We start from the raw sequence: 21063 nt of genomic DNA, 5'->3' as shown, positions 1-21063 counted from the left end.
CAAAAGAAGAACTCAAAAAAGAAAGTTAAAGACATTTCCCCGAGCATACATAAGAAGAAAGAAATTATATCCCTACATTCCCCCACTTTACATATTCAACTGAAATCTGAAGCTCTACTAACTGAAGAAATTTCAACAGATGGTCTCTGGAATGAGATGGGGATTGAAACGACAGAAAAGATAAGAAAACTATGAGAACTACTCAGGATGTCAATATCTGAGTAATGGGTAATTCAAAAAAAAAAACATAGAAACTGGAGAGGATTTTGTTATAAAAAATTATTCAAGAAAACTTTCAGAATGGAATGCTATGAATTTCCATAGTGAAATGGCTACTGAGTACTCAGAATAATGGATGACATATGAAAGTCATTGGGAAATTTCAGAACAAAGGAGACATCTGCTTTTGGTCACAGAAATTTAGCTTTCAATAGACCAATCCTCCAGCTGAGCGCAATTAGAACATCTAGAGAAAATCTAGATACAACACAAAACATAACAAAAGTATGTCTTCAGTTTGGAAACACTGGCAAACTATTAAGGTAGTGAGGACTTGATGGTTCAGGATTCTCAAAAGAAGGGAAGCACAGTGAGATGTTTCTGATGTTTGCCATCATCTTTCTCCTGACAAATTGTGAATTCTTAAGCCAAGGGACTAAGAAACTGAGCAAAGATTTTCTTGTTCCTTCAGGCTAAGGAGTCAATATTCATAAGTTAGAGTTCACTACGGAATAAAGGCCTTGATAAGCTTCCCAGGCATTTAAGTGAGACCCCTAAAAGTTTGTTCTCAAAGAGTAAGAGCAAACCAGAAATAGATCAAAACCTACCTTCAAACCAACTTCTGATCAGCTCAAATTCAGATTGGGTTAAGGAGGTATTCCCCTAGCCTAAATATCTCTGGAAGAATTTAACACTCAGAGTCCTAATTTATCTCTAAAATTTTTCATGTGCCACATATAGAATTTGAGCAACAGTCATCAGGAATATAATGGATAAAGAACTATAAAATTTTAAGATTTTTATGCTATATATCAAGTAGTATAATATCACTAGAGTGTGATCAGTTAATGATATATGCAATAAACCTTAAAGCATCCACAAATTAACAAAACAAAGATACTAACTTATAAACTAACAGATAAAATACAGTAATACAGGGGCGCCTGGGTGGCTCAGTCGGTTAAGCGTCCGACTTCAGCTCAGGTCACGATCTCGCGGTCCGCGAGTTCGAGCCCCGCGTCGGGCTCTGGGCTGATGGCTCGGAGCCTGGAGCCTGCTTCCGATTCTGTGTCTCCCTCTTTCTCTGCCCCTCCCCCATTCATGCGTTGTCTCTCTCTGTCTCAAAAATAAATAAACGTTAAAAAAATTTAAAAAAAATACAGTAATACAAATATTTAATTAATCTGAAAGCAGGCAGAAAAAGAGAAAAGGTAAATTAAAAACATATAGTACAAATAGAAAACAAAGAGCAATCTGATAGATTTAACTCTCATCATGTCAATAACAACATACCAAATATACCAAATGGTCTAAATATTCCAACTAGGAGACAGAGATTGTCAGATCAGATTTTTCTTTTAAACTTTTTCAATGTTTATTTATTTTTGAGAGACAGAGAGGGACAGAGCATGAGCAGGAGAGGGGCAGAGAGAGAGGGAGACACAGAATCAGAAGCAGGCTCCAGGCTTCAAGCTGTCAGCACAGAGCCCGATGCGGGGCTCAAACTCATGAACTGTGATATCATGACCTGAAGTGAAGTCAGACTCTTAACCAACTTAGCCACCCAGGCACCCCAGATTGGATTTTTTTTTAAAGAGCATAATTAGGTGCTATAAGAAATGTACTTACATGCTTCAAATAAAAAGAAACCAAATACATTAAAAGTAAAAGGATAAGACCTATATATACCTCACATTTCATATATATATATATATATATATATATATATATATATATATATATATATATATAAAGCTTAAGTGGCTAAATTAAATATTGGGAAAAGTATATTTCAAAGCATTAGTATTACCAAGGATTAAAACAGCCATTCAACAATGATAAAGGGATGACTTCATCAGGAGGTTTTTAACAATTCTAAACTTTTATGGACAAAAACAAACAAGAAAACAGGTTTCAAAAAAATGAAGAAAAAGCTAACAGGACTACAAAAATAAATATACAAATCTACACTTCTAAAGATATATTTCAATACTCCATTATCAATAATTGGTAGGATAAGGAGAACAAAAATCACTAGGCATATAGAATATTTCAATGGCACTATCAGCCATTTTGACCTAATGTGACATGATAGAACACTCTACATAACAACAACAGAATACACACTTTTTTCTGTGTGTGGACACAGAACTTTTTAAGAAGATACATTTTACTCTGGACCATAATAAAAATCTAAATAAATGCAAAATGATTCACCACTTTTTCTCAGTGTTGTACCATGTGCAAAGATACTCAACATCATTAGTAATTAGAGAAATTCAAATTAAAACCACAACAACATCCCATTACACATCTAGTAAAATAACTAAAATGAAATGACTAGTCATGCCAAATGTTGTCAAGGACATGAAAGAACTGGCATTAGAACTTTTATACACTGCTAGTGGGAACACGAAAGGATACAACTACTTTGGGAAACAACATGGCATTTTCTCAAAAACTTAACACATACATGCCAGATGATCCAGCCATTCCACTACTAGGAATTCACTCAAGAAAAATGAAAGCCTAGAATTTTAAATAAATGGGGTCATACAGTATCTACTCATTTTGTTTACCTGGCATTTTCAGCCAGCTTAATTATTAAGAGACTCATCCATGTTTAGTAAACATCAATTGTGCATGCCTATTTATTCCCTAACAGTATCAAGATTATCAAACCATTAAGCAAAATTGCTGCTTATTCCTAACTTGAAACATATATCTTCTTCGTGATCCAAAAGGAAGGTTTGAATTTAGGAATTCTATGCTCTAACATAATGATATAGAAAAAGTTAGACTGTAGACCCATGGCCTCTGGCTCATCCCAATAGTGGCCCACTCAGTTCTGGTCCCCCCTAAGGTCTGTGCATTGCAAAGGGTATCACAACACTTCTAGTTAAGCTTTGCTCACACCTCCCCTAAGTATCTGTCTCTTGAACACTCCTGGGGTTTAGAGTGATACATCCTGGTAGTATCTGACCTGGGAAAGAGTCAGATCAGGCTTCAGAAGCAAGGTCAGGGACATCTGGGCAAGGAATTGTGGGGTCCTGGGTGCTCAAAGAAGTGGGCACTAGGGCTTCATGTGCTCATGCTCCTGTGGTTCCTGGAACTCCTTTCCTAATGGGGAGGGGAGTAGCCAGAGCAGGCCCAACAGATTCCATAACTGGGAAACCAGCCCAGTGGGCAACTGGTATATATACTTTTTATTTTCAAACTGCTCATATATGCTGTGTACACCTTTCTGTATGTGTAATATAATATATAATGATATATTAATTTATAATGAGCTGCTTTGTTAACGTTCTGAAGACTTTGGCTGAGTAGAAAGCCATGTTTGGGAGCCCAAGTAACTGGTAGATCAGGGTGGGGTGGGATTCACCTCATTTTGTGAGAACACAATGGGGCTCTGGTGAGCTGACATGGTAACAGGAGCCTTATGAGTATCAGGAGATGATGTCAACAGATGAAAGTCCAAAAACAGGGGTGGTGACTTTGTGTGCATAAGATACTTCAACAGCACCTCACCAGAGTGAACTGTAACTGTAGGGGAGAAAAAGGAGACAGTCCTGGAATCTAAAGACTCTTGTTTCTGATACATGTCAGAAACAGGGACAGAAGGAGGGAGCAGGAAATGTATTTATGCTTTCCTTGGCTTTAACTGGCAACCAAGCTTCACAGAATATAGCATGTGTTTTAAGGTTGTTGGCCATATTGTTACATATGTTTTGTGCAATATTAATTATATAATTTTGAATCAGAATTGATGCAAAATTCTTCTTAAATCTTATCACATTTCATCCATCTAAATACCTGAGATATAATTTTCTTCACATAATCTTGAGGATAGAAATTATGTCATTGCACTCTATATGTATATCTGCATCTTGTTTCTGAATGAATGAGTGAATCCTATTTCTATTTTTCAAATAGACAAACTGAAGTTCACTGATTTTAAACATATATGATTGAGTGTTTGACCGAGACTTAATCTATTTTTGAGGGCAAACATGGAAAAGAATTAAAATAACTTTAAGCTGTCAGTTTTTAAAAATTAAGCATTTTCCATGAATTAAAATTGGAAACGGTTATAAGTACAAACGTAATGTAAACAGAAATATTAGATGAACCCTCACCAGGGAGGAATGAGAGTTGAAATAGATTGTTGTTCTCATGGGTTTGACACAGACCAGAGCCTATCTATTAGGAAGTTTTTGTTGCTCTGTGGTGAAATGAGTAGAAAATAAAAAGAAAGCAGGGAGTTTTAAATGAAGATAATTTTATCTAATATCATATAATGTTCTTAATTTAAGATCACATACTTTCAACTTTTTTTGTCAAAATTTGTCAAAAATTCCTTCATTTTACAAAATCATGGCCAGTGTATTGACTGATTGATCTGTTTATCTATCATCTATCTACCTTGCATGTATCTTATCTATTATATTATTTTGGCAACATAAAAAGAAGGAAATCTCTTGTCAGCTCCTTTAAAAAAAAATTACCGCACTAAAACATTCACATTTGAAACCACATATGCAATCACCCATTCAATCCTGAAACTATGATTTCTCACTAGAAAAGTGATAGACGTTATTGTGAAGATGTTTTTTGTACTTTCTGGTTCAAAAACACCCCCAGATGTTTAAGGTTAAATTGTTTGCATTTTTTGTCATAAAGAACTGGAGCACAACCTATCTCCATGACGAATGTTTGTGGAAGGAAAGATGTGGCTACATAGAAGACAACTATATCCAGGAGAAAAAGTACCTCGGGAGGAGAATTGTTTGCTGACATGTGCAACTAAAATTTTTTGTGAGGGTATTAGAACTTGAATAAAGTTTGGTAAGTTATTTAAAAATAACCGGTTCCTGTGTTCCCATTAGCACACCTGGGTGATCTTTTATCAGGAAAGATATGAACAATTTTATTCATATTTTTTAAATTCAGATTTTGATTTTTTTCTGTTATTCTACAAAAATGAGACATTATTCAACACTGTACCCTGTTTTTTCTTTCTCTTTCAAATTTAAACTTGAGTATAAATTGCTTTTACTTGGGCTCTTTGTTTTCTATAGTGAGTTTAAGTTCCTATCTGTCAATGTAATGCCTTCAATCAACATTGCTATTTCATTTTCTCTGATTGAAATAATCCCATTTCCAATAGTAGTAGTGATAATGATAATTTTTATTTAAAAATCCTACAGTGGCATTTTTAAGAAATTATTACAGTCAAGAGCAGACCAAAATCCTCCTTGGGTAATGGAGATATAGGAAATTTTCAGGTAGAGCACATCCGACTGGCTTCATAGGCCTCATAATCTTACTGCCTTACAGACACATCTCATATATGCATATGTATAACAACAGTAACACACTTAAATTGACAGCTGTTTCAGGAGTGACTGGATGGCTCAGTTGGTTAAGTATCTGATTCTTGATATCGGCTCAGGTCATGATCTCAGTTAGTGAGTTTGAGCCCAGCATCAGGCTCTGCACTGACAGTGTGGAACCTACTTGGAATTCTTTCTCTCTCTCTCTCTCTCTCTCTCTGCTCCTACCCACCTCAAAAATAAAAATAAATTTAAGAAAAGTTGTTTCAGAGGACATTTATGTGGAAAAGTGGGACAGTAGGAATGGAAATATTAAACTGATTGAAAAAAGTTTTTCTTATGATGGGAGGAACACTGACACCATACTGCATTTTCTTTTCTTTTCTTTTCCTTTTCTTTTCTTTTCCTTTTCTTTTCTTTTCTTTTCTTTTTTTTTTTTCTGTTCATGGAGCATTTGAAAAAGACTGTATCTGCCAATCAATAACACAACTACCTGCAATCCTGTTGTATTGCTCACACCTAGAATATGAGCAGGAGAAATGACATAATATTTACCCCCCCAGAATTGCTCCATGAAGACTCAGAAATTTCTTGAAGAGTAAAAAAAGGAAATTAAAAAGTAAGAATATCTATGTGACTTATGAAATAACATTTCAGCAAATAATCTCCATTTTCTGTATATACCAGTAGACATGATATTTGTTCTGTTCTTAAGAATTCTTTCTTTTTGGGGCACTTAGGTGGCTCAGTTGGTTAAGAGTCTGACTTGATTTCAGCTCAGATCATGATCTTGCAGTTCCTGTGACTGAGCCCCATATCAGGCTCTGTGCTTGGGATTCTCTTTCTCCCTCTCTATCTGCCTCTCTCCCGCTCTCTCTCTCCCTTTATCTCAAAATAAACAAACATTTTTTATAAAGATTCATTTCTCTTTCTCCATTTGTTTTAATAGAAAGAAGAAAAGGGGAAACAATCCAAATTATTTCAAAGTTATTATGATAACAGACTAAGCTCAGTCATCACCTCCATCCATGCCTTTCTCACTGGCTCTTTTTTATCCTCTGGAGTGAGAGGCATTTAGTTTCTCTTTTTCTGTAACAGTCTGTTTACATTCCATCAGAACATTTACCACAAATTAGAATATCCAATTTTTATATTGACTCCCCTTCCAGAATGTGGGCTCCTTGAGTGTAGCTGATATGTCTTAGTCATTTTTTTTTAATCTTTAACATCTAGCACAGTGTCTAAGACATAGTAATAATCAACCAGTGTTTCTTAAATATCTGTCAGTGGGTGATTATTAGAAGGGTATGTTCTACTTGAAATCTTGGGCCATTTGAATATGAGAATAACTTAAAAGTCAGATGTTCAGATGCCTTAAAATGTCTAAGTAGTCAACCTTGCATCGTTGTTGTAGGCCGAATATTTGTTTATTCATGGAAAGAGTATCTTTAATCCTACCCTCTTCATTGCTATTTTAAATATGTCCTGAAGGTGGCAACATTGAATAATGTTCTGCAAATGATTCTAAGTAAAGCTTTTATGGTCACCTTTAATTAAAGTTTTATATTTTAAAATAAATATCTTTCCCCCAACACCCTATTTATTCTAGTGTAGAAGAAAATATAATACTGATGTCTTACTTTTGTATCCGGTAACCTTGAATGTACATGTTGAAAGAAACCATTTACAACTTTGAAGAATAAAAGTTAACCTAGATAAAAGGTTCAGGGTAGCTCAGCTCAAATTTCTAAATGTAAGATCAGTTTTAAACACAACATATGTTTCCTGATAAGCAATTTATATCAATAGATGGGTTTAACTACAAAAGTAAATCAATGCTTGTTCTTTGAGGTAAAAATTTATTTTCCTGCTATATTTATTTAAATTCAACATTTTTAGTATTTAATGTGATATGTTAATAAAGGTACAGTTATTTTTAAAAGAGCTGCTCTAACAAATAACAAAAACAACAAAACAAAAAAGCACAACAAATAAAAGAAATTCTGCAATCAATAAATACCCTTAAAAAATACCAATGGTGCCATATGTTTGATTATCACACCTGGGCATGCATTGTTATATATTTTTAAATTTTTTTTAATGTTTATTTTTTGAGAGAGAGGGAGAGACAGAGCGTGAACAGGGAAGGGGCAGAGAGAGAAGGAGACACAGAATCTGAAACAGGCTCCAGGCTCCGAGCTGTTAGCACAGAGCCCGATGTGGGACTCAAACTCGTGAACCAGGAGATCATGACCTGAGCTGAAGTTGGACGACTGAGCCACTCAGTCACCCTAACATTGTTACATTTTCTATTCTCAATTTTTTTTTTTTGGTTCTTAGCCACTTAATAAACAAAGCTATACTAATTCATATTCATCCAAATTTTCAAAACCCTGGTGTGAAATAGAAAGGTAGCAAGTCATGTTTTACAGAGGTTAATTGACTTGTATATGATCTGTTAGTAGCAAAGCCAAAAATGGAGCTCTGTATTTTATCTCCAGATAATGACAACTGTTCATGATTATAATTCTATCATTTCATTTATAGACCGTTCATCCGCTTTACATAGCTTTTGGGAGACAGGCTAATACCTGCTTTCATGCTATTTTATATTAAGATTTCGTTATATGTACAATTTATGTTTTGGCTTATAGCTTTTCGGGCTCTATGCACTAGTGAAGCATGCGGTAAGAGAGTTCTAACGCATTACTTGTCAAAGCTAATATGCATATTCCTTCCTATTCCGTTCTGTAAAACACATTTAGAAAATTGTCTTAAATTCTTTAATGAGGCTATTCTGAGTCAAATGGGATTTTCCAAAGATAATTTTAGGATTAGCAAGTAGAGAAGCTACACGGTCAGATGAAGACAATGTGGAGGAATCATCAGAGCCACGTGGAATTAATTAGGTGTGTGTGGTGTGGGAGGTGGCGAAATGCCGAAAGGCAGGCAAGAAGAAACTGGTGTGTAGGGAGGGAGCTGAGCGGGAACTGGACAGTGCCTGTGGCAGCGTGAAACAGATGGAGCTTTCTGACAGATGCGGGAAGAATGTACCCCAGACAGTATATTCACAGGTTTTAAAGATTCTGCACACTGATATTCTATTAGCAAGGAGAACATATTCCGACATCATAATTTGCCAAAATAGAGTTGCCAGATGAAGAAATCAAATAGGCGGCATGTTCAGGGTGTACATTTCCCCACCACTGGATCTTGGAGGGGCCGTTTCCTCTTTTCTTGGCCTCATGTCAGGCTTACCAATGCTTGCTGGCATTCTTGCTGCATGCAAGAAGCTCTTCTACCTCTTTCAGGAGAAGTAGAAACTGCGTGTGACAAAGAGGTCATCGATGGTTTTCCTTTGTGCATGTTCCTCTAATTTCAATGATCAGGACACTGACCACATTTCTACATTGGAAAATCCACAGACTTTCCAGTGGGCCACAGGTCTTCAACCAGCCCCCTTTGTTAGACATGTGCTAATAGTTCTTTAATTCTCCTAGGATTTGTCCCATTCTGTTTTGATGTTGAGATAAAAATAGTGCTTGAAATATATTTCTTTCTTCAAATATTGCTTCTAAGGGGGAAATTTAACTTCTAAAAATAAGACTACTGGTGGTATTTGGTAAAAATAGTAGCTATAATTTTTAATTTTCCACAGAAATAACCACTCAATACTTATATCTTTGTTCTACTACACTTAAAATTCTAAAAATAATATTGAATCTCAGCCAATTAATTTAACTTAAATAGACAATAAAAGGAACCTAGGGAATAAGCAGGTTTGTAAACACATGTTCTCTGGTTACCTTTGGACTTCTGGGTCCTCAAGAAATAATCATTTAGTGATCAAGTATAAATAAAATTGCCAGACATGCTTTATGTATAACCATGAAGCAACTTGTATATGGGAAGACTGGCTTATTCCTTAAACACACACACACACACACACACACACACACACACACACACACACACACACACAGAGTACCGCAGGATGGTGAAACACTTTCCTATGAAGTGCCCTCTGGGTTTTCATAAAAATCCCTCTCATACTGTATTATAATTGTTTATTTACTTGCTTTATCTTTAAAACAATTTTTTAACGTTTATTTATTTTTGAGACAAAGAGAGAGAAAAAGACAGAGTACAAGTGAGGGAGGGGCAGAGAGAGAGAGGGAGACACAGAATTCCCTACGCAGGCCCAGGCAGTGAGCTGTCAGCACAGAGCCTGATGAAGGGCTTGAGCCACAAACTGTGAGATCATGGCCTGAGCCAAAGTCGGAGGCTTAACTGACTGAACCACCCAGGCGCTCCAACTTGCTTTATCTTTTTCATTTTACTGCAAGTTCCCTGAGCCAGGGTTTTATTTTCTTCTTTTACCCTCAAAGCCTCATGGTATGTGGCACATAGCTGAACTAATGAATCTTCATAAGAGAAGTTGGCATGTGAATTCAACAAGGTGGCTCTTTATAAAAGGAGACTTTTGAGATGATAATCTGGTTGATAGAGTGGGCTATATATTTGTTCTATAGGTTGGCAAGTCCAACTCTTCTCCTTCGAATGCATGCTTGTTTGGAGTGGCTACACGAGGAAACAGGACTGATGTTTCAAATGTCTTGAATCAGCCCTTTTCTCCTGGAAATAATGGATGAAAAATTTGACTAAATACTTCAGCATTCTAAATACTTCGGAAATTTTATCTGGGTTTTGTTTGTTTGTTTTGTTTTATTTTACTTTGTTTTTTGAATCAAAGGGGAATAAGTTTTGAATAATAAACAACATTTGCATAGACCTTTCTACATTTCTTGAAATAATTTTTGTATAATAAGGTGTAATTTATTGCAAATGACAGGCACCCAACTCAACCAGTTTAAGTTGAAAGTGAAACCATTGATTCATACCAGATAACAAATCTACTTTTAGAAACAGCTAAATTCAGGGATTCAAATGAAGAGGTTTCTTTCTGTATCATTTTGTCCAACTTCACACTGTATTGGCTTAATTCACAGACTGGCTGTACATGCAGTAAAGATTAATTCTGGTAGCTCCATTCTAATATCCTTATGGCTCTCCATCCATGTATTTTTTAAATTGTTTATTTTTTGAGAGAGAGAGCTCAAGCAGAGGAGGGGCAGAGAGAGGGGGACAGAGGATCCAAAGCAGGCTCTGTGCTGACAGCAGTGAGCCTGATGTGGGTCTTGAACACAAACTGTGAGATCATGACCTAAGTTGAAGTTGGACACTCAACTGACTGAACCACTCAGGCACCCCTCCTTCCATGTGTTAATTAGTGAATACTCTACTTTTGCTTGGTTTAGTTTGTATTCTGCACCATTCCTGAACCCAGAACCATCCCTGAGTAAGAATTATTGTTTATGGTGAAAGGAATCTTCTCATTAACTTGGCCCAGGTCAGGTGCTTTCTGGCAGTGAAGGGGCAGTGTCAACCATCTCTAAACATATGGAATGGGTTCTATACAGGAGGTGTTCAGGTTTTTTCTGTTGTTGTTTTAGTTTGTTTTGTTTTGGGAGGAAGCAACAGAGAGAGATCATGCTGAGATAAAACAAAAATTATGCACTTGAAATTTTGAATCTATCATCTAATTTATATCACTCATTGATTTATAATACATATGTTGCTTGTCTACTTAGGTCCAGTTATTGGGATAGACATTGAGGTGACAAAGATCTTTTATCCTTCAGCACTTGCTTCTCTACTTCACTGGATTCCTCTCATTTCTCTCACTTTCTTTGCTTAGTGGTCTCTGTCCTTTCTGGACGAAAGGCTAAAGCTTAACTTTTAACAGCTACTGATGTTTACTGAAAGGGAAATGTTCTTTTCTCTCCCAATTTCAGAACCCTGGTGAAGGGATTCATCAACTCAGTGTGTTCTTGTGCCCATCCTTGAACCAGGCATGTGTCTTGGGGAGCAGGATAACACTATACAAAATGGTTAGGCCATCAGTAACTATGATTCCTAGAAAATCAGGAGGTTAGGCAAACAAAACAATGTGTGCCTTACAAAAGAATCAGAGCACCTTTTAGCAGGTGGTGTAGTTATCCTTGGTTCCTAATGTTCTTGCATTGACCAGATGTATCCACTCTCCAAGACTTACCTTGTGTTCATTCTCCTCAGAGTCATTATTTGTTTCTCGAAAGAAGAAAACAATCAAAACAGTTTATCTTAATATATAAATAGAGCAGATGATTCCCATTTACCACATGACAAAACTGAGGTAGAGTTCCCGAAGCATATACAGTAAAATCTTGGTTTGCGATCATAATTCATTCCAGAAACATGCTTGTATTCCAAAGCACTTGTATATCAAAGCAAATTTTAAGAATCATTGACTCAGTTGTGATCACGTGATGCTTGGCTTCACATACTAGTATTGCAAGACATTTCTTGTTTATCCAAGTTACAATTTTTTAGAAATGTTTGATCACTGGGTGGCTCAGTCAGTTAAGTGTATGACTTTGGCTCAGGTCATGATCTTCCAGTTCATGAGTTAGAGCCCTGTGTCAGACTCTGTGCTGACAGCTCAGAGCCTGGAACCTGCTTCAGATTCTGTGTCTCCCTCCCTCTCTGCCATTCCCTGCTCATGCTCTGTCTCTCTCTCTTTCAAAAATAAATAAACATTAACAAAAATTTAAAAAAAGTAAAAAAAAAGAAATGTTTGCTCATCTTGTGGAACACTTACAGGACAAGTTTCTATCAATTCTGTGGCAAAGCCAGTATCCAAAGTAAGGGTTTTCCTCCCCAAAACGTGTCATTTCCTCTAAATCAGAGATTATAAACTAGCAGCTCACAAATGATTCTGAATCACAAAAATATTTTGTTTGGTTTGCACCAAACTGCACTGCAGTGTTTATCCAGAGTTAATTTATTTTTAAAATTTAATTTCCAGCTTTTAAAAACCAGGATATTGGTGTAGTGAAAGTGGGACCACGACAAAGGCATCCTTCCCTGCAAGGGTTGGCAGCCATTCAAAGAATCTCTGTTTAGAGATGGTATAGCTCAGGGGGTGGAACTTTTGACTGCAAAGACTTTAAGTCTACTTTGCCAGGGCTCCATAGTAAGGTTTTAACCATTTATCTATTCACCCATTCAAAATGCAGAAGATCTGGCTTGTGGAAAATCCATGAGCTCAGGCTAACACTGAGGAGCAGAGATCAAGATAAAGAAAGGATTCTACAAAGATTTGCAGAGAGAAACTTCAGTTACCCTTTGGTCATTATCAGCTTACAGCGAAATCCAAAGCAGCTTCCTGTTGGGTCCTAAAGAAACCCTGTGCTTACAACATACACTAGATGAGAGGAGTTTATGGCAACATAAATGCTGAACCCTCTTCACAGGCTATCAACGACTACTAAAGTTATGACACAAGCTGTTTTCTACTAGGTTATGTGACTTGCTGACCCCACTAAATTAAAATTCTTCACCATTTGTTGGAAATGATTTTCAAAGTATGGGTCAATCAGCTAGACTTCATCTGCTCAAACTACCTGCTACAAATGTTAATCCAACTTCAAATATAAATCTTATTACTTTGCTCCTGTGATACATTGAAAACAGTAAAAATGACTAGGTAGCTTCATAAGTCCTACACCATAAAGAATTTTTAGTGAAGGATAATAAGGGAAAAACTTAGTTTGTCTAAAAGTAAAGAGGAAATATTACAAATAATAACAGCAGACCCAATTTTAAGAGCCTTCAGCACTCAAACAATATTTCCATGGTTCAAGTAAGCATTTTACTTCAAAAAAATTCTGGAAGAGTATGGTAAACCTTGCCTATAAATTAATGTTGATTCAGATTTCAATACTCCCTGGCATTCCTGTTCTAAAAACACATAGTATTGGGGCACTGTGGCTCAGTCGGTTAAATGTCCTACTCTTGATTTCAGCTCAGGTCATGGTCTCATGGTTCGTGAGATGGAGCCATGCCAGCAGTGCAGAACTTGCTTAGGATTCTCTCTCTCCCTTTCTCTCTGCCCCTGCCCCTCCTAACCCACACTCTCTCCCAAAATAAATTAAAAAACTTCGAAAATAAATAGATACATAAATAAGAACACATAGTATCTACATTAGTTTTCTAGGGCTGCCATAACAGTCTACCACAGACTGGGGGACTTACATAAGTTTATTATCTCATAGCTCCAATGGCTAGAAGTCCAAAGTCAAGTTGTCTTCAGGGTTGGTTCTTTCTGAAGGTCATGAGGGAAGGATCTGTTCTAGGCCTTTCTCCTTGGCTTACACATGGCCATCTTCTCTTTACATCTTCATGTTATCTTCCTTCTTTTATGTGTCTGTGTCCAAATTTCCTTCTTAGTTATATTGGACTAGGGCCCACCCTAATGACTTTATTTTAATTAAACCAATTCTTTATATACCCTTTCCAAATGCAGTTACTTTATGAGGTATTGGGGGTTAAGACTTCAACATATGAATTTGAAGGGAACACAATTAAGCCCATAACAGTATTTATTCTACTTACATTGTATGTTCAAAAAATAAGATGACCTATGTTAAAAGTGGATAAATATTTGCAAAGCTGGCTGCCCTTTCCTTTTTAGTATTTTGCTATACACAAAGGCAAGCTTGAAAGCAAACACCTGAGAATTCCAGATAAGAAAATGGATGTAATTCAAATGGATGTAATCAATCCATGATGAATGGATAAAGAAGATGTGGTATATATACACAGTATAATATTACTCAGCCATAAAGAAGCAATGAAATCTTGCCATTTACAGCAATGTGGATGGAGCTAGAAAGTATTGTGGTGGGAAAAATTAGTCAGAGAAAGATACTATATAATTTCACTCATACATGCAATTTAAGAAACTAAACAAATGAACATTGGGTGAAAAAAAAAAAAGAGGAAAACCAAGAAACAGACCCTTAACTATAGAGAACAAACTGATGGTTACCAGAGGGGAGATAGGTGGGAGGATGGGTGAAATAGGTGATGGAGATTAAGGAGGGCACTTGCTGTAATAAGCACCATGTGTTGTATGTAAGTGCTGAGTCACTAAATTCTACACCTAAAAATCAATATTACATTGTATGTTAACTAACTGGAATTTAAAAACTTGGGAAAAAAAAAGAAAATGGATGCAATAAAACATGGTGCAGAGATCAAACAATTATGAGTGTCAGCTTGGCAATGTCACAGTTTGACCAATGAAAAAATTACTAAAGTACACAACCCTATGTAAACAAAATATCTTTGGAGGAATCTGACCACAATGTAGAGAAGAATAATTCAGATAGTTTCTCAGGTACCTTGGTGGATTAGAGAATGAAATAGAGATTTATAAACATATCTTAAAGTGCAAAGAAAAAATTTGTATCAGGGACAAAGATGGCTCAAGAAATCCCCCACTAAAAATACAGAATCATTAGGTCCTTTTCTACCCGCTGAATGCTAGAATCATTTGAAGAATTTATCTGAAGTTTTCATAATAACAAAGATGAAGTCTAGCAAAGCCAAATATGCCTCCAAGCTTGGGTGCGTAAGAAATATACCCTGCATAAAGAAAGTATTGGTTACATTTGTAAGAGAAATAATCAGATTTAGCATGAAGGAAAGCACTAGAACCAGGTGGCAATATTTCCACAGATCTGTGTAGAAATTATTTCTCAGGCTAAAGGACCAGCACAAATACACTGATGATAGTGTATTTTACAATACTAAAGATTCTATTTTTGAGACACACAGGTAGAGTCCAATTAAATATTCTTCAGGTAAGGTGTGATGATCTTACTGCTTCTAATGATGAATTCCAAGATTTCCCATCAAGGCATAATATCTATGCATTCATAGACATCTTTAGGTAGCATTAGGTAAAAAAATCTGTAGAGTATATGAATCTGCCTTTCTTCTTTTCCCCAAATGTATCCACTCTGTCACTGAACCTCTGATGTTCATGCATTTGGAACTGTTCTCATAAAATCTGCAAAAAAAGAGGTTGATCTTTATAAATATCTATCATCCCTGTCTCTATCTGCATATTTCTCTACTTTATCTCTCTGTATGCACATTCATATACTATAAAATACTATTTTCACCCAATTATTTATCTTGGAATTTTAACTATGTCAATAAATATAGCTCTACTTCATCTTCTTTAATGACTAGATACAATACTGTAGTATAAACATAATGTAATTTATTCAAACTTCCTTCTTGAAGGGTAAAACAGTTTCCTTTTTTTTTTGCTTTTAGAAGAAAGAAGCAGGAAGGCATTTTTGAACTAATAACTTTATGTTATTTAGTGGCATAGGTTTGTCACAAAAGGACAGTGATATGATTCATAAAAAGATACCAATAGAACGAATAAAAAGATATAAGTTTCTTGAATGAAATGAACAAAAAATGTATTTATTCCCTGAGCTATATAAAGCAGTAGCAGTATGGCATGCTTCAATTGGAAGAACAGACTCCTTACATTTCCCAAATTTTCTTGTCACGATACCTGAGAGAACCAACTGGGTTAACCAATATGGATCCTTCACATTGTAATTTCTTCATTTTCACGTTTCAAACCACCTAGAGCTACAGATAAGTAGATATATGCAACTAAGCCTATCCTTTCCTGATATAGCCACAAAAATTTCATGATTTTACGCAAGGAGGTTTTTTGGGTTTTGTTTATTTGTTTTATTTTGTTTTACCAAGCATTCCATTATTGTTTCTTTCCCCTGATATCTCATTCTAATCAATTTAGCCAATAGGATCTGGCATCACTGGGTAGTCTCACTTCAGACACAAACCCAGGAGATTGTGCTATGCTTATGTCTCTTATGTGATTGATACCCATAGAGGGCAAATTGCAAGGTAAATAGGGCCCATATAATTGTGCAATGGAATATCCCATGCTAAAATTTAAGGAAAAGTCCTAAAAATACAGGGCAAAAATAATGATGCTTTGTTTATGGCAGTGAAAGGAGACTTTTCAGAGATGGTGACATAAATACATCATGCTCTCAGATGAAAAGATTTTCCAAGAATTATCTACAGGGCTGTACAACTATTGATAGTATTAACTGTAAGGGATGGGTTTCTTTTTTTTTTTTTTCTGGAGTAAGAAACTCCTCTTTCCTGTATTAGAAATAATTTATATTAGACTTTATTTTTTAGACCAGTTTTAGGTTCACAGCAAAAATGAGCACAAGGTAGAGATATTCTCAAGTACCCCTTGCTCCCACACATCCATCTTGACTATATTTTAAAAATTACTTTTCTAGTCTCATTCTGACCCTGAACTTTTTCCTATGCCCTTGCTTGCAGACTAGTTGCAGGTAATTGTTGCTAAACGGGTCCAACAGATTCCTGGTTGGTTATTGCATTTATATAATAGATGAGTAGGCCAATTTTTTTCTGTTGTATCACTTAGCAAAGCCACATTCAAGGCCTGAGGTGTGGATCTGCAGATGGTTTTTAAAAATGAAATTACTGGGTCAAAATTTTGATATATCTAACTTAACATTTTGATAGATACTAATAAAATGGTTTCCCAAAAGGCTTCAATTATAGTTTTGCTCTAAGAGACTTCCCATTAATCTGTGTCTTTAAATCTCTTTGATGTTGTCAATAATTAATTCTAAACCTTTTTGCTAGGTTGACTGGCAAATATTGTATACTATTGCTATGTTAATTTGAATTTCCTTGAATAGATTAAGACTGAGCCTCTTTCCATGTTTATTGACCATTTGTGTGTCTTTTGTAAATTGCCTGTTTATATCTCTTCTCATTTTAAAATGAAGTTGTTAGTCTTTTTCTCTTTGAGTTAAGGGAGACTAGATCTATCAAATTTGAGGATGCCTACCCTCTGTATAAGATATCTACTTTGATTCTTTTGATGACAATGAAGTGGTAATTAAAAGATTTAATGAGATGTGGGCTCTTCAGATTGTCTTCATTTATTCTGTTTTAATTATAATGCTAAGAGTTAGCCAAATACTTTCATTTTCTCACTCCTTTCCTGGAGATGGAATTCTTCGGGAATTTTCTCAAGTTCCCCCAAACTGGTGTTAATTGTCATTTGATGATTGCTTAGCAAATGCTGTGATGGGTGAGGAAGTGGGATATATTAACTCTATTTTTGTATTTGTTAAAGGTGAAATGGAGAGTTCATAGTGATCTTTTATTTTTACTTATGTTATTCCCTGAAATACTTTATCCATATTATATTATAGGTATGTATAAAGGAACATACCTTTTTGTTTTTTGTTTTTTTTTTTTGTTTTGTTTTTTTAATCAAAGAGAGCTTTGTTTACCAGAGAATTTGTAGGCACTTAAAGTTTTCTACCCTTGACATATATAGTCATCCTTCCTCTAGGAAGGGGCATGTGTTGACCCTAGAATAACTTGTTTAATATGAACAGATAATAATCACATTCTACTAATCATTTCAGCTTCCCATGAGAAAGCGTCATGACATGGGTTTTCCGGTTCTCAATCCCATGAAGGAAATTTTTCCAAGAATTTCTCATCCCAGTACTGTCTGTCTGTCTATCTATTTTTTTTTTTTTTTTTTTGGTATACCAGACTATAATTTAGAGATTTTTCTCTCATGTCTTCCTGGCTCCGACTTTTCTTTATTTTACTTTAACTACAAACTTGTATGCATCAATGCACAGAGTATTTAAATGACTTACCCTTTGCTGCATTAATAACAGACTTTATTTATTTATTTATTTATTTATTTATTTATTTATTTATTATTTATTATTTATTTATTTTTGAGAGACAGTGAGCAAGAACAGGAGAGAGGCAGAGGAAAAGGGAGAAGGAGAATCTTAAGCAGGCTCCACACCCAGCGCAGAGCCCATCACTTAGTTGATCTCACTACTGTGAGATCATGACCTGAGCCAAAATCAAGAGTTGACCATTTAACTGACTGAGCTAGCTAGGTGCTCCAAGAGATTTAGTTGTAATAGTGTAAACCTTTTGATTAGAATTCATCAATTTGTTTAGAAACATTGTTGCATCAAACTGTAGTTTTGTTTAAATGGAATTCATGAAAGACATTCTGAACATACAGCTGGATAAGGAAGTAGGGTGCATGCTGAAGTTGATTTTGTTCCTAATTATTGAAATAAAGTTATTCAAAACTTTTTAAAACTTTTTCAAATGTAAAATAAATGGGGTCCTCTTTTTGAACATAATTATATATTTGCTTTCAAAACATTTTTTAATCTTGAGTAGTTTGTATAATGCTACCTAATTGTTCTTAATTTATTAGTAAAAGTACCTGCTCCAGGGTCTTCCTTCTGAGATTGAGTTTAAAAATTTTTAAAGAAGTATGTATTAGAACCAATTTCCAATTTTGTGGAGACAGTAATTTTTGGACTAAAAGACATCATTTCTCCAGCATTTAGTATGTGGCAGTCACTATACTAAATGATTCCATACATGATGATACTAAATCCTTGCAGAAATTCCATGGGGAACTTATCATAATCTCTATCCTACAGTTGAGGAAACTGAGGTTCAAGGAAGTAAAAATACTTTTCAGAGTCTCACAGCTGGTAAATGATGGACTCATCCAATTCATCCAATTCTCAACCACTGAGCTTTATGCCTTTCCTGACTTAGCAGGCCTATAGTAGAGATATGTTTGCTATAAGAGAACCTCCTAGATTCAGGTTGCTTACATTTTCTCCATCTTTCAAATTGAACAAGTTGTTTTTGTAGCTCATGTTAAATTAGTCTGTTCTTCTATGAAATAAAATAATATTCATTCTACAATGATCTCCATTACCTATACAACTTTTTGTAATTAGGACATTTATCCATATATAAATGTTAAAAATAATTACTTAAAAATTAACAGGGGCCACCTGGGTGGCTCAGTCGGTTGCATGCCAGACTTTTGATTTCAGCTCAGGTCATGATCTCATGGTTCTTTGGATTGAGCCCCATGTCAGACTCCAAGCTGACAGCACAGAGCCTGCTTGGGATTCTCTCTCTTCTCTTCTCTCTTCCCCTCTCCCACTCTTTCTCTCTCTCTCAAAATAAATAAATAAACTTTAAAAATTACAGGCTTTTTTCTTTTGTTGTTATGATATTATATAAAGAATAATTGTTATGAATATTTATAATATAATATATCACATATCATATATAAGCACGTATATAGTATGTAAAGCATAGTCTGTACATATGTCAAATATGCCTATTAAGTATACTTTAACAAAATATGTATAATTCTGCACTATGTGCATTTTATTTTAACAGTGCTAAGATCAAAAATTTCAAAAACTAAGTTCTTACTCAATGATATATTTTTTATATTGGAGAAAACCTATCATTTTCTGTTTCCTATGAAGATTTTTTGGTTATCTTTTAAGTGATTCATGACCAGACATTGGTACTCTATCTCAGAGTGGAACAAAGAACTATTTCTTTGACAATTGAATGGCTTAGAAACTAGCAGGGGTTTAGAACCCAAAAATAGATCACCAATTTCCAGAGCAAGAAGACAATAGTGACTTCTTGCTAATGTTGAGTCTGTTCATAGGGCAGACTTTTCAAATATCAGCAATAAATGATACATGGTAAAGGAAAGAACATAGAGATAAAGGCAGAAAAAATACTCTTTGCAAAAATGAAATAATGAGCAAATTTCTCTCTGGGATATAGTTTTATATACTGTAAAGATTGTTAAGTCTTCTAATGTAAGATTTTATTGTTTCAGAGATTTATATTCTGTATAATTTATAGACACTGTAAAAACATATTGATGTAAAATTACAATATAAAGTGTTTCAATGGTATATTACAGAATTTGATTTTTTATTTCTTTACATTTTTGTTTTGGTCTTTTTTGGGGAGTAGATTCTATGCTTTAAAAAATTCATTTCTGAGACATCTGTGGTCACTTGCACAATAGTTTCTACCCTTTATAGTCTCAGACAATTCCTCCCTCTTAATAAAAAAATAATTCATAAATTTATTCATTGTACTATATTGTTCCAGTTTATGTGATTGAAAAAAAAAACTTCTATTAAAGTAAGGCAGAACATTTTGGTGTTCTTTGGCTTACTATATCAGTGTTTCATCATAAAACCTTTGTAGTAAGTAGGCAAACAAGGGCATTTTAAGTTCTTTTACCAACTGAAAGCACCTAATATTTTGTTCTGTTCAATTTATTTGAGTTATTTTGGGGCTCTTAAACACCTTCATCTATATCTTAATGCCATGATCTTTCAACTTTTTAGGTTTTGTAGTATGTATTTTTTTATTTAACCAACTGTACTGTGATATAATTTGCATGCAATACAATTTGCATACACGAAGGTCAACCATTTAATGACTTTTGAGAGTCATATACACCTGAGCATTCCCTCAATTGAGATGGAGAACATTACCATCACCTTCAAAACTTCTCAAATCCCATTCCCTTTATCCCTTTTTTCTGCCCCTGGCTCCAGACAACCATTGATTTGTTTTCTGTAACTGTAGATTGTGTTGTACTTTCCAGAATTTTCTAAAATGAAAT

The 21063-nt window shown here is 35.0% G+C and overlaps 1 long non-coding RNA gene across 1 annotated transcript; it reads left to right on the top strand.

The window, feature by feature from the left end:
- The first annotated feature begins 3512 nt into the window (after positions 1-3512).
- LOC109271951 (uncharacterized) lies at positions 3513-5083 on the top strand. The gene is made up of 2 exons (XR_002082184.2): positions 3513-3920; positions 4900-5083. It is a non-coding gene; the product is annotated as an uncharacterized LOC109271951 (long non-coding RNA).
- Positions 5084-21063: the final 15980 nt, after the last annotated feature.

The sequence above is a fragment of the Panthera pardus genome, unplaced genomic scaffold (genome assembly GCF_024362965.1).
Source record: "Panthera pardus isolate Hobbes unplaced genomic scaffold, ASM2436296v1 HiC_scaffold_11, whole genome shotgun sequence".
NCBI classification, from domain to species: Eukaryota; Metazoa; Chordata; class Mammalia; order Carnivora; family Felidae; genus Panthera; species Panthera pardus.
This window is presented reverse-complemented; position numbering and strand designations above follow the sequence as displayed.